Below are 12,926 nucleotides of genomic sequence, written 5' to 3' on the forward strand. Positions count from 1 at the left end.
GATGGATTTTTAAAAATGGAAATTCTAAAGTGGTATATTTAAGGATAAGGAATCAAAAATAAATGCAAGCAAATTGCATTATTACAAAATACAGAAGTATAGTCTTACACTGTTAGCCAAATTTCCTCGGAAATAGACCTTCATCGTAAAATGCTATCAAATTTTAAATAATTTTAATATATTTATGTGAGGCGTACATGTATTTATTTTCCTTGGCTTTAAGTGGGACCTACTTCTATCTTTCTCCTTTCAAGCAAAATTAACCTCTCTTATGAATAAGAGTTAAGAATTCTAAATATCTGCTTACTGGGAATAGAATTGCATCCACCATTAGGATATTTGCATTTTATACTTTTGATAATTAATTTACCACCCACTTTGTTTTTCCTCTTCTTAGTACAGCTGTGTTCCCTCCACACCCAAATATGGCCTGGGTCCTGATCACAAGAGTAAACTAACTTTATTACAGCCATTGTCTGGCCAACTCTTTCCTCCTCCACCAGGCTCCACCCTTCTCGGGGATCTTGGGTCAGGGCTGAAGAGTGGGGAGTGGCAAAGAGCCCTGGAAATCTGCCTCTGTTCTAGTCTACTGAAACTAGTTGGCTGTGTCATCTAAACAAGGCCAGTCACATCTGCAGGCCTTGTAAAGTAATGAGGTTAGACTATTTGTCATCGAACATTTCTTCCCCTTCTAAATCCTGTGATTTTAATAATGCTTTCAGGTCCACTGTTTTTTGAAGAGGGTAATAACCCCCAAATCTGAAAGTTGTCTCTCTGAAAAGAGACCACATAGCAAGAGAACTCAAATGTCATTACACAGTCATCACTCAGTGAATGTTTATTGAATACCTACTATCGTCAAGGCTTAATGCTAATTCGGCATTAAGTGTTCATCGATTGCACTTATATTTGTTTGTTCTCAGACTGTTTTTATTGAGGTGAAGTTTAGTGCGTTTAGTACATATCTCCACAGTGCTATAGAACGACTGTCTCTCAGTTCTGAAACGCCTTCACCGCGCCAGAAAGAAACCTACCTGTCAAGCCATCAGTGCTCTGGTCCCCTCTGTCAACCTCTATTAGCCACTAGTTTGTCTTCTGCAGCTTTACCTACTCTGGATATTTTCTATAAATAGGATCATACCATAAGTGGCCTTTTTTTGTCTGGCTTCTTTACTTAGCATAGTGCTATGGAGATTTACCCATGTTGCAGCAGCTATCAGTATTTCTTTCCTTTTTCTGTCTGAATAATATTCCATTATATTTATGATACATAACATATTACATATAATTATATATATAATATAAAATAGAATATTATGAATGTCACAGTTTGTTTATCCATTCATTCATCCATTGATGAGTATTTGGGCAGTTTCCCTTTCTGGCTATTGTAACTAGCGCTGTTAGGAACGTGTGTACATCAAAACAGCTTTTAGTATCTAGTCAAATATGGCTCAAATATACAGTTTATGGGCGAGACTTTAATAAACACTTTTGGAAGAAGTTAACTATCTTCCTGTACTGGATTCAATCAAAGTCAGTACATTGTCATCTAATCTCTGGCTTCTCTTATTTCTTTGTTCCTGGTTTTACTACTCAATAAATTGAGAAAATATATCGACTCTCTCCTAATCCTTGCTGTGTTCCTATAAATGCATAAGTATAAAACTAGAATCCAACAAACGTCTTTATAATCAATTCCACATACAGTCATATAAACAAAGAGCTATTAACATAAAAAAAGAGAGAAAAGACTATGTTTTACAAAATATTTCCAATGGATCGATTACCTACTGGGAAGGGGAATCAGAAGGAAGTGCCAGGCTATTGCTACTCGGATCAATTAGGGCACCAGAGAAGTATTTGTTTCTTCTTTAAATATGACTTTTAAAAAACTAGGTTTTTCAATTTTACATTTGTTTTTCTGCTCAGACTCCAAATTGCAAAATCACTCACTCAAACTGATGCTGTAATTTTTAGATACAGCTTAATAAATACCTCATGCCAACTCCTGATCCACATATCCAAGACATCTGTGGTTTTATTCGTTTCTCGGCTTAAGCAGTCCTTAATGATCCATGTGCTGTTTTCATTCTTCGGTTCACTGGCTCAATGTAAATTTGTAAGAAACCTAGTAGTTGGCAAAAACTAGTCCTCACATTAACACGCACATACATTCAGTGCTCTCTTATTCTCTTTATCAACTGGAAGATTTTGGCTTCATATGCTTCACTAATTTAGAACTATTTATTTTTAATATCTCACCATAAACCCTAGGTTGAACTAGATATAGGTTTAAAATGATATAAAAAATTTTGCAGACTAACAAAGAGATTTGCCTATGTGAGTCTCTAAAATCTTTCTGTTTTTCTAAAATAGTAGACTTCATTATTTCTAGGGTGGTTCGTTTACTGCTCTGGCCTGAGTTGATTTCTTCAGTCTAATAACAAATCCACGCTCTCCTCACGTACACAGAGTGATGCAGCTGCCCTTCATCCACTCAGTGGGGAAAAACAGTCAAGTTAGTTCTTTGAATTGAGTTCCATTAATTCTTTAGATCAGATAGGCAGAAACAGAATGATCATCTAGGTATTAAATAGAATCTGACTGCAGATATCATTTAAGTTTATGACCAAGTATAGGCACACAGTGTTATGAAATGGTTACACCCACAAAAAGCCATGAATTGAATTGAATTTTTAACATTGAATCACCTTAAATACATTAAGGGATCTCAATAATTTTTAAAAAATCACTGTGGTATCTCCTATAAAGCAAAGTAAATTATTTCCTCATTTTTTCAAGAAAAGTAAATTATTTTCTAACTTTTTAATCCATTTTGCAAAGTTACATTTTCATATTGGGTTTGTTTCTAAAGCAAGGTGCTAAAGTATCTTAAGTAATAAACTTCCATTTACATAGGTTTTTAATTTCCAAATATTTTCTCAGCTGTTGTGGTACACAGTTGCACTGTGTAAACCAGTTACTCGTGAGTTAGGTATCTCAGGTTTTACTGCTGTGTGATCTGAGAACCAGCACCATCTTCAAAGGATTACGTTAGAAACACAGAATCACAGGCCCCACCTTAAAACTACTGAATTAGAATCTGCATTAAGAAAAATCAGCTGCTTTGCCCTGGGGTTTGTAATGGTAAATCTAGGGCTAGAACTCAAATAAATATTCTACTGCTCTGTAGCTCAGAAATTTGTCATCTGACTGTCCTGAGTTATAATACACGAGTAACATGAATGTGCGAGAATGCCCTTCCAGACAAAAAATCAATCTGGAATTTTTATTGTGCCCATGATATGTCCTCAATGGCATCTCACAATAAAACATGCAGGACCCAGGAAACAAGGCCTGGCTGTGGACAGAGGTTTGATGGGTCTTTGGAGGAAAAACTCATCTGTTTTCTCTGTCAGATTTTCAGCATCAATTTTATTATCACTGAGAATGAGATAACTAACATTGATTTCTGTAACACATAAGTAAAAGTAACAGGAATTAAACAGGACACTATAAACTGAAGAGAAATAAAATATACCCTAAATTGATTAAACACCATAGTAGCATTTTCCATGGACAAATTAATGCTTTTTACAAAAGTAATGATTTCTTTCCTTACTTCCTCATTGCCGTGAGTAAACTATAAATGAGACCTAACTTCTTCAACAAAAATTACCTTGCCCCTGGCTCGCCAAGGTGCTTTTATAAGATTGTTATCTAAAGAAAGTTCCTTTTCAAATGCAAATGTAATAGTGGTGATATATTAATATGATAATAAATGATCATTGGGTTTGCTGGAATTTGCTTATCTGATTGGTACAGAACAGGGCCCTCAAGAAACAATCTCCAATCCCAGGTTTATACATGTACAAGTGTGGTGGTAGGAGGAGGGGTACCAGGAGGAAAGATGCAGGGTTGGGGGCAACCCTGGAGATGGTAATAAACAACAGAGACGCTAAATTCTATGCTGCTTTACACTCGCAGAGTGCTTTCCCTCGTTTGCTTCTTATAAGGTCTTGCGGTTCATAGTGAAGAAAGGGGAGACCAAAAGAGGCAGGAAAAGCCTCGAAGAGGGCAGATGCTTGAGCCCAACGAAGGGAGAGCTGTGAACTTGGAGCCACAGTCCCTTTGGATTCTGTCATTCAAGTACTTTGGGTCACCAGCAACTGTGAGCCCGAGTTTGCCTTCACCAAGGAAAGTGCCTCCCGGAGAGCAGTTCTCTAAGACTGACCTGCTCGAGCTCACAGTTCTAATTGACTCCGGAGAGTAAAGTTCCCTAAGGGAATACCCTTTCGTTTATATTTAGAAAAAAAATGACTATTTTATAGTCCTTTTAGTCCTCTTTTACTGTGCCTTTCTAGTTTACCTTAGAAAAGGAATTCCTAAAAAGAAGGAATGTTAAATACTGGAATAGGTAACAAGAGAGGTTGTGAAATCATTATAAATGAAATATTTTTTTAAATATATTTCATCGATTATGCCATTACAATTGTCTTATTTCCCCCTTCATTCCCCTCCACCCTGCACACCCTTCCCCCACCATTCCCCCTCCTTTAGTTTATGTCCATGTGTCACAAGTTCTTTAGATTCTATATTTTCCATACTATTCTTGCCCTCTCCCTGTCTATTTTCTACCTACCATCTATGCTACTTATTCTCTGTACCTTCTCCCCTCCTCTCCTCCTCCTACTCCCCTGTTGCTAACCCTCCATGTGATCTCCATTTCTATGGTTCCACTTCTGATCTAGCTGTCCTCTTGGTTTGCTTTTGTTTTAGGTGTGGCTGTTAATAACTGTGAGTTTGCTGTCCTTTCACTGTTCATATTTTTCATCTTCTTTTTCTTATATAAGTCCCTTTAGCATTTCATATAATGAGGGCCTGGTGATGATGAATTCCTTTAACTTGACCTTATCTAGGAAGCACTTTATCTGCCCTTCTATTCTAAATGAAAGCTTTGCTGGATAGAGCAGTCTTGGATGGAGGTCTTTGGATTTCATGACTTGGAATACTTCTTTCCAGCCCCTTCTTGCTTCTAAGGTCTCTTTTGAGAAATCAGCTGACAGTCTGATGGGTACTCCTTTGTAGGTGACTGTCCCCTTATCCCTTGCTGCTTCTAGAATTCTCTCCTTCATTTTAATCTTGGGTAATGTAATTATGATGTGCCTCAGAGTGTTCCTCCTTAGGTCCAACTTCTTTGGGACTCTCTGGGCTTCCTTGACTTCCTGGAAGTCTATTTCCTTTGCCAGACTGGGGAAGTTCTCCTTTATTATTAGTTCAAATAAATTTTCCACTTGTTGCTCTTCCTCTTCCCCTCTGGTACCCCTGTAATTTGGATGTTGGAGCATTTAAAGATGTCCTGGAGATTCCTAAGCCTCTCCTCATTTTTTTTTTTGTCTTCTTGTTTCTTCCTTCTTTTCTGTTTTGTTGTTTCTTTCTTCCTTCTGGTCCACTCCCTTGATTTGAGTCTCAGTTTTCTGCCCATCACTATTGGTTTGCTGTGCATTTTCCTTCATTTCACTTAGTGTAGCCTTCATTTTTTCATCTAATTTGTGACCAAAATCAACCAGTTCTGTGAGCATCCTGATCACCAGTATTTTGAACTGTGCATCTGCTAGGTCAGCTATCTCTTGGTTGCTTAGAAGTATTGGTTCTGGGGCTTTGAGCTGTTCTTCTTCTTGAGTCATAATGTTTTGGTCTGTTTGTGCCTGTTAGGTATGAGGGGCAGAGCCGTAGGTGTTCACCAGGGCAGGTCAACCCAGGTTTCTGGGTTGTGATGCTATATGTGGGGGCAGAGGTCAGAGAGGAGCAATGATGTTTTTTCTTCTCTCTTTTAGATTTCAGTCCCCTCTGCCACTTCCCACAAACAAATTGGGCCCTTCTGGTACTGGTTTCCAGGTGTGTGGGCCTGTGCACCCTCCAAGACCCCGTGGGTCTCTCCAATGAACTCTGTGAGCCTGGGAGCCTCTCCCAGGCTCCCAGGGAGAGGGAGACTCCCAACTTTCAACCCCTGAAAGTTTTTCCAAATGGTGCTTTTAGGCTTTAATTCCTGTGGCTAAGGCCCTGGTTTGTGTGGTCTGTCTCACAGCTCACTCCTTTGCCTGGCTTATCTGCATGTGAATGTGTGACCGTGGTCAGCCAGCCGCCTTATGCCCTCACTGGGTCTGCCCGTTGCCACCCCACACCTGGGATCTGCTAATTGCTGCCTGCGTGCCTGGGTCGATCTGGCCACTTTTTCCTGCACAATCCCTCGACTCCGTGACCCCACTTTGCCAGCCGCTGACTCCACCCCCTTACTGGTCAGGCTGAATGATTCATTGTTATGGGACTTCTATACAGTTCAATTTTTCTATCTGTTTTGGTTGCATTTTTGTTACTAAATCTTGGTTGTGCGAGGAGATACAGTATTTCCACCTATACCTCCATCTTGGCCGGGAGTCCTATAACTTATTTTTTTTTTAAATAACAAACTAACACCTAATTCCTTCAGGATGACTAGATAGACACTGTCTAAAGGTAGGACAATGGACCAAAAACTTTTTTGGCATTTCTGTTCAGCAACTCAAAGACACATGCAATGCTTATTTTAAAAATTAGGCTTTAGTATTAAGCTCCTAAACATTTCAGGATTTCATAAGAGTATAGGAGTTTTGTATTTGACATACTAATTTGGCTGGCAAGAGCTGCAGTGTAAGGGTACTTAATGAAACAGTTACATTCATATTCAGATGATTCTCAGGTGCTATGTAATATGAGAAATCAGTATTTGCTTTATGCATTTTTAAAAATCCAGTTATTCTTTATGGGTCTTCTCTTGTTCTTCATCATTGTGATTATAAATTATATTGATATCTGAAGTATAAACATCATGTGATAAAAAAGAATGATATCTTAGTGAATTATACAAAAATGAAAAAAATGTTTTCAAGTTTCTCTTACTTTAAAGTTCGTTTTTGCTTCTTGTTTGCTTCAGACTGGAGATGCTGTTATTTAACTATGGAGGAGGAGTTGATCAGTTACTATTAAATTACAGAATATGCATATTCAGCAGACTTTGATCAAGCTTTTAAAAAAAACTTTTGTTTTATTATATTTATTTTCAGAGAGAGGGGAATGGAGGGAGAAAGAGGGAGAGAAATGTACATGAGCAAGAGAAACAATCGCATGCCCCCAACCGGGGACTTGGCCCACAACCCGGGCACATTCCTGGACCAGAATTGAACTGGTGACCTCCCTGTTTGCAGGCTACAGCCTCGTCCACAGGGCCACAGCAGCCAGGACTGATCAGGCTTTTGATACATTTTATAAACTTGATCCATCTATGAGATTCATCGTGATTTTTGAATTATATGAATTAAAATAGTAAACAACAATGTACTATTAATGACTTATTTCTTTTATTAAAATTAAACTTAAGGTGCTTAAATGTTAAAAGACACATCTTAAAATATTTTATAAAATATTATATCTACTTATTTTATAATTGTACTTGATAACATATCTGGAAAATGGTACAAGTTTAGTGACTAAAAATATTAAAACGGATGAGATGATTTCATTTTCATATGAATAAGTAAATATTGAGGATTCTTCTGTTTAGGAATAAACTAATCAATTTATAGTGCCATATACAACCATGTAGCTATATACACATAAAGATTTTTTAAAAATGGTCTCAGTTTGCATATGATTTTTGCGTACTGCAGTCACCAACAGGGAAAAAATCATTATTTTTATATATACACAGTGTAAATAAATATATTCATATAATATACATTTGTACATGTAACCACCCCCCACACAAATACACACACACCAAACATATGCCAAAGTAAAGGAAAATTAATAAATCCATAAATATTGGGCTCTTCTTCATCATTGCTTTCTTTAAAATAGAATTTATTAATTTTCAAAATAAACTAAATAAAACCGCTTAATCCAATAAAGTGCTTGCTAAGCATAGATCTCTGATAATTCTGTATAAAATTTGGGAATTCAAATTAGATAAAAAGTATTTATTAAGGAAAGCTACCACTTTGGGTATGTGTAGCATTTGACTCAAAATCATAAAATGATTGCTTTGTTTTTCAAAAGAAGTTCTACTCAGTGAATGTGCCAGTTGAATTTTCTTGGCCTTTTGTGACATCAGCCATTTGCTTGATATAGTTTTGGAAGTACTGATTTTTTAAATAGATTCAGCTTTTCATTGGGTTAGAATTTTAAACAATGTCTTTTTATACCATAACCAGCTTTTTGAAAACCTGAAATACATAGGAAGTTAAAGTATCTATGATGTCACCATTTAAATGTCACCCCATCCCTATCTTTCTGCTCCCATTATTTAGCAATATTTTCAAAAGGAGCTCGCTGTGAAGAGTTTAATGCTACAAATTCATTTTATTGTCCCCTCTTTTTACAGCTGGATCAATCTATACAAGCTTTGCGCCCCCCCCCCAAAAAAGGATTAGGCCAACCATACTTATCTGTAATGTACTTCCCCCCTTATTTGTCTATCTGGGCATCTCTTTATGTCATCATACATAGATTTCCTCAGTTTCAATGACTGCATGTGTTCCAGGGTATGGTTACACCATAATCTATATAGGTATTCCCCATGGATGTTCAAACTGTTTGGGGGTAGATGTTTTTCATTTATGCTCCTAAAAGCACTATTTCAGGAGCCATTACATAGCTTTATGTACTTGTGTAGCATTTACGTAAAGTAGATTTCTCCATAGACCATTTCTTGCTAAAGTCACCATACCCCACATAGTCAATGAAACATTTCTTTAGCATCCTCTCTGTTCCTTGGCACTCTGCTTTCCCCCCCACCTTGTTTGCTGCTGCTTCTTAGCCTACTTTGCCCCCACCTCCTCTCCAAGGCACCATTCCCAAGCTCAGTCGAGGCACTCTTCTCTTTACATATTATGTTCTGTTTCTAAACAACTTCATCAATGACCAAGGCTTTAATTAGCATGTGCACAAGAAATGGCATCTATATTTATGTTTTTACCCTAGACGTCTCTGGATTTCCAGAGCTATGTAGATTGCAACACATTTTTTTTTTACTTTTTAAAAATTACTTTTGATTTATTTTTGTACCTCACACTTCTCTTCATAATCTTAGGTCCCAAAATATTACTGCCACAAACTCATTTTATCTAAAACCAAAGTCATAACTCTGTCAAACTCAGTCTTCTCCCCCCCCATTTTTATCTTAGTGAACAGTACTGTCCTTCAGATAGTTGCACAGTAGAAACAACTACCCATATACAATTCATCAACAGCACAGTTTTACTTTGTAAATATTTGTTCAGTCTCTCCACTTCTCTATGTCTCGTAATAAGGCAACTAATGCATCCTACTGCTATCTCTCATCACTATAATATCTTCTGATTGAGTTCTGCTATCTGTTCTTGCCCTACTCTAGTCACATTTCCATTTATAGTCAGATTGACCTCCCTCCTCACTGGCGGCCTTGCAGCCACGTCAACCTTCTTTCAATTTCTCCAATGTTTTCCCATACTGTCTCCATCTGAAAAACGTTTTTATTGGTTTACTTTGAGACTCTGGTGGTATATCAAGGAAAAAATAGGCAAGGTTTCTACTTCTAAAAGAGCTCACCTTCTACAAGGATAAATAGAAAAAGAGATACAAAAAGCAAACACAAAGTAAGACAAATATCAGAGAGTGATAATTATTAACTGCTATGCTAAGAATAAGTTGAAGCTGGTAAAAGAGGGAATAACTAACTGGCTCCTCCTTTAATGGGTGAGCAGGAAAGACCATCCTAAAGGAGCCACTCCTATATTTGAGATTTGAATGAAAACATCATCAACCATGCAGAGATCATGCGGAAGAGGTTTCCAGGCAAAGGGAAGAGGTAATACAAAGGCCCTGACATGAGAGTGAGCTTAGCTTATTGGACCAAGGTGGTAAGGGTGAAATGGTGACAAATGAACAGACTGAGGAAATGCTTGTACATGCTGTTCTCTTCTGCTGAAATATTTTCCCTCCTCTTTACCCAGCATATGCCTATTCATTCTTTGATCTCACTTCTGGGGGAGGCCTTTCCTGACCCTGAAGTTGTGATCAAGTACCACATATGTGTGCATCATGTACCTTTCCTTCATGGCATACATCACAGTTGTAGTTCAGTTACATTAATATCCTTGGTGACTTGATTAATTAGCCCCCTTAATGAATACTTGCTCCATGAAATTCAGGACCTGTCTGTTTTGCTCAATATGGTTTTCCTAGTTCCTAACACAGATGATTGTTGGATCAAAGAAATAAACCTTTTTTAAAAAATAAATAAATTTAGGACTTCTGGCCAAGATGGAGGCATAAGTAGATATGTTTTGCTCCCTCACACAACCAAAACAAGGACAACAACAAATTTAAAAACAAAAAAACAACCAGAACTGCCAGAAAATCAAACTGTATAGAAGTCTGACAACCAAAGAGTTAAAGAAGAAACATTCATCCAGACTGATAGGAGGGACAGAGATGGGAAACTGGGGCAGAGAAAACATGTAGTAACAGTCTCCTCCTCTGCAAGAGACTGGGCAGATGAGATGGTGGCTGGTGGACTGGGTGGTCACACATTCGCACGCAGATAAGCCAGGAGGAACAACTCGGGAGTGAGACAGACAACCCTACCTAGGGTTCCAGTGTGGGAAACTAAAGCCTCAAAACCTCTGGCTGTGAAAACCTGTGGTGGGTACAGTGACAGGAGAAACTCCCAGCCTCATAGGAGAGTTTGTTGGAGAGACCCACAGGGCCCTAGAACATACAAAAGTCCAACCACCTGGGAATCAGTGCCAGAAGGGCTCAATTTACTTGTGGGTAGTGGGGGAAATGACTGAAAGTGGGGCAAAAGCTGAGTGTGCTACACTGTTCCCTCTTGGACCCCTCTCCCACATATAGCACCACAACACAATGACATAGGTTATCCTACCCTGGCAAATACCTAAGACTCTTCCCCTTACAACATAACAGATGTTCTGAGACACATATGGTCTAAATGAAAGAACAGATCAAAACCCCAGAAAATGATCTAAGCAATGAGGAGATAGCCAAGCTATCAGATGCAAAGTTCAAAACAGAAGTAATCAGAATGCTTATAAAAATTATTGAGTACAGTCGCAAAATAGAGGAAAAAGTGAAGGCTATGCAAAGTGAAATACAGGAAAATATACAAGGAACCAACAGTGAAGGGAGCGACACCGAGACTCAAATCAACAATTTAGAACAGAAGAAAGAAATAAACATTGAACCAGAACAGATAGAAGAAACAAGAATTCAAAAAAAAAAAAATGAGGAGAGGCTTAAAAACCTCTGGGACAACTTTAATCATTCCAACATCTGAATCAAAGGCTGCCAGAAAGAGAAGAAAAAGAGCAATAAATGGAAAACTTATTTGAAAAAATAATCAAGGAAAACTTTCCTGATCTGATGAAGAAAATACACTCCCAGGAAATCCAGGAAGCCCAGAGAGTCCCAAAGAAATTGGACCCAGGGAAGAACACATCCTAATTAAATTACCCAAGATTAAAGAAAAGGAGAGAATCTTAAAAGCAGCAAGAGAAAAGGAGAGTTACCTACAAAAGAGTTCCCATAAGACTACCAGCTGACTTCTCAAACCTTACAGGCAAGAAGGAGCTGGAAAGTATTCAAAGTCATGAAAGTCAAGGACCTACATCCAAGATTGCTCTAGCTAGCAAAGCTATCTTTTAGAATATGGGGGCAGATAAAGTTCTTTCCAGGTAAGGTAGAGTTAAAGGAGTTCATCATTACCAAACCCTTGTTATATGACATGTTAGGGGACTTATCTAAGAAGAAGAAAATCAAAACTATGAACAAACTATATGCAAAATGACAGCAAACTCACAACTATCAACAACTGAACCTAGAAAACAAAAACAAAAACAAAGTAAGCAAACAACTAGAACAGGAATAGAATCACAGAAATGGAGATCACATGGAGGGTTATCAGGGGGGAGGGGGAGAATGGAGAATAGGGGAAAGGGTACGGGGAATAAGAAACATAAATGGTAGGTACAAAATAGACAGGGGGTACTTAAGAATGGTGTAGGAAATGGAGAAGCCAAAGAACATATCTATGACCCACGGGCATGAACTAAGAGGGTGGGAAATGCTGGTTGGAGGAGGGTGCAGGGTGGATGGAGATAAACAGGAGAAAAAATGGGGCAATCACACCTTTTTTTTTTTTTAAGGTACCAGTAGTTCATTAAAATGCTGTTTCTGTAATGAATCTAGACTGGGAAATTAATGGAGCTTGAACTAGGTAAGCAAGCTCTGTCCTGGCTCTATTTAACATCTGATTAAATGGAAATTGAGACACATTCTGAAAGCAGAGGGGGTAAAATTAAAGAAAATTATTGTGAAAAAATGCAAACACATAAAAATAGAGCGATAGAATAAGCTTCCATACAATTATCACTCAGATTCAACAATTATCAAAATTTTGCATTTATTTTTTAAAATATATTTTATTGACCCTCCTCTTCTTGGTGGGGGTCAGGCATGCAGTCCTGATCCCTGTAATGTTCAGAGGGAGAGGGAAAGGGCTCCAGCCCCCTCAGCGTCATGTCTTCAGTGCCGACGGTTTCCAGTCTGCAGGTTCTATCCTCAAGCACTGAGACACGGGTATAAAATATATATATATAACTGATTATGCTATTACAGTTGTCCCAATTTTCCCCCTTTACATGGCACCCCCATTTTCTCCAGCAATCCTCCCCTTAGTCCATGTCCATGGGTCATACATATAAGTTCTTTGGCTTCACATTTCCCATACTAGTCTTAACATCCCCCTGTCTAATCTGTACCTACCAATTTATGCTTCTTAACCCCTGTACCTTTTCCCCCTTCCGCCTTCTCTCTCCCTGCTGAAGTCC

The 12,926-nt window shown here is 38.1% G+C and overlaps 1 non-coding gene across 1 annotated transcript; it reads left to right on the forward strand.

Moving 5' to 3' along the window:
• The first annotated feature begins 12,526 nt into the window (after positions 1-12,526).
• LOC118974465 (small nucleolar RNA SNORA57) lies at positions 12,527-12,675 on the forward strand. Its single transcript, XR_005063911.1, has one exon. It is a non-coding gene; the product is annotated as a small nucleolar RNA SNORA57 (small nucleolar RNA).
• The last annotated feature ends 251 nt before the right edge of the window (positions 12,676-12,926 follow it).

The sequence above is a fragment of the Sturnira hondurensis genome, unplaced genomic scaffold (genome assembly GCF_014824575.4).
Source record: "Sturnira hondurensis isolate 20B ecotype Veracruz unplaced genomic scaffold, ASM1482457v3 Scaffold0019428, whole genome shotgun sequence".
Taxonomy (NCBI): domain Eukaryota; kingdom Metazoa; phylum Chordata; class Mammalia; order Chiroptera; family Phyllostomidae; genus Sturnira; species Sturnira hondurensis.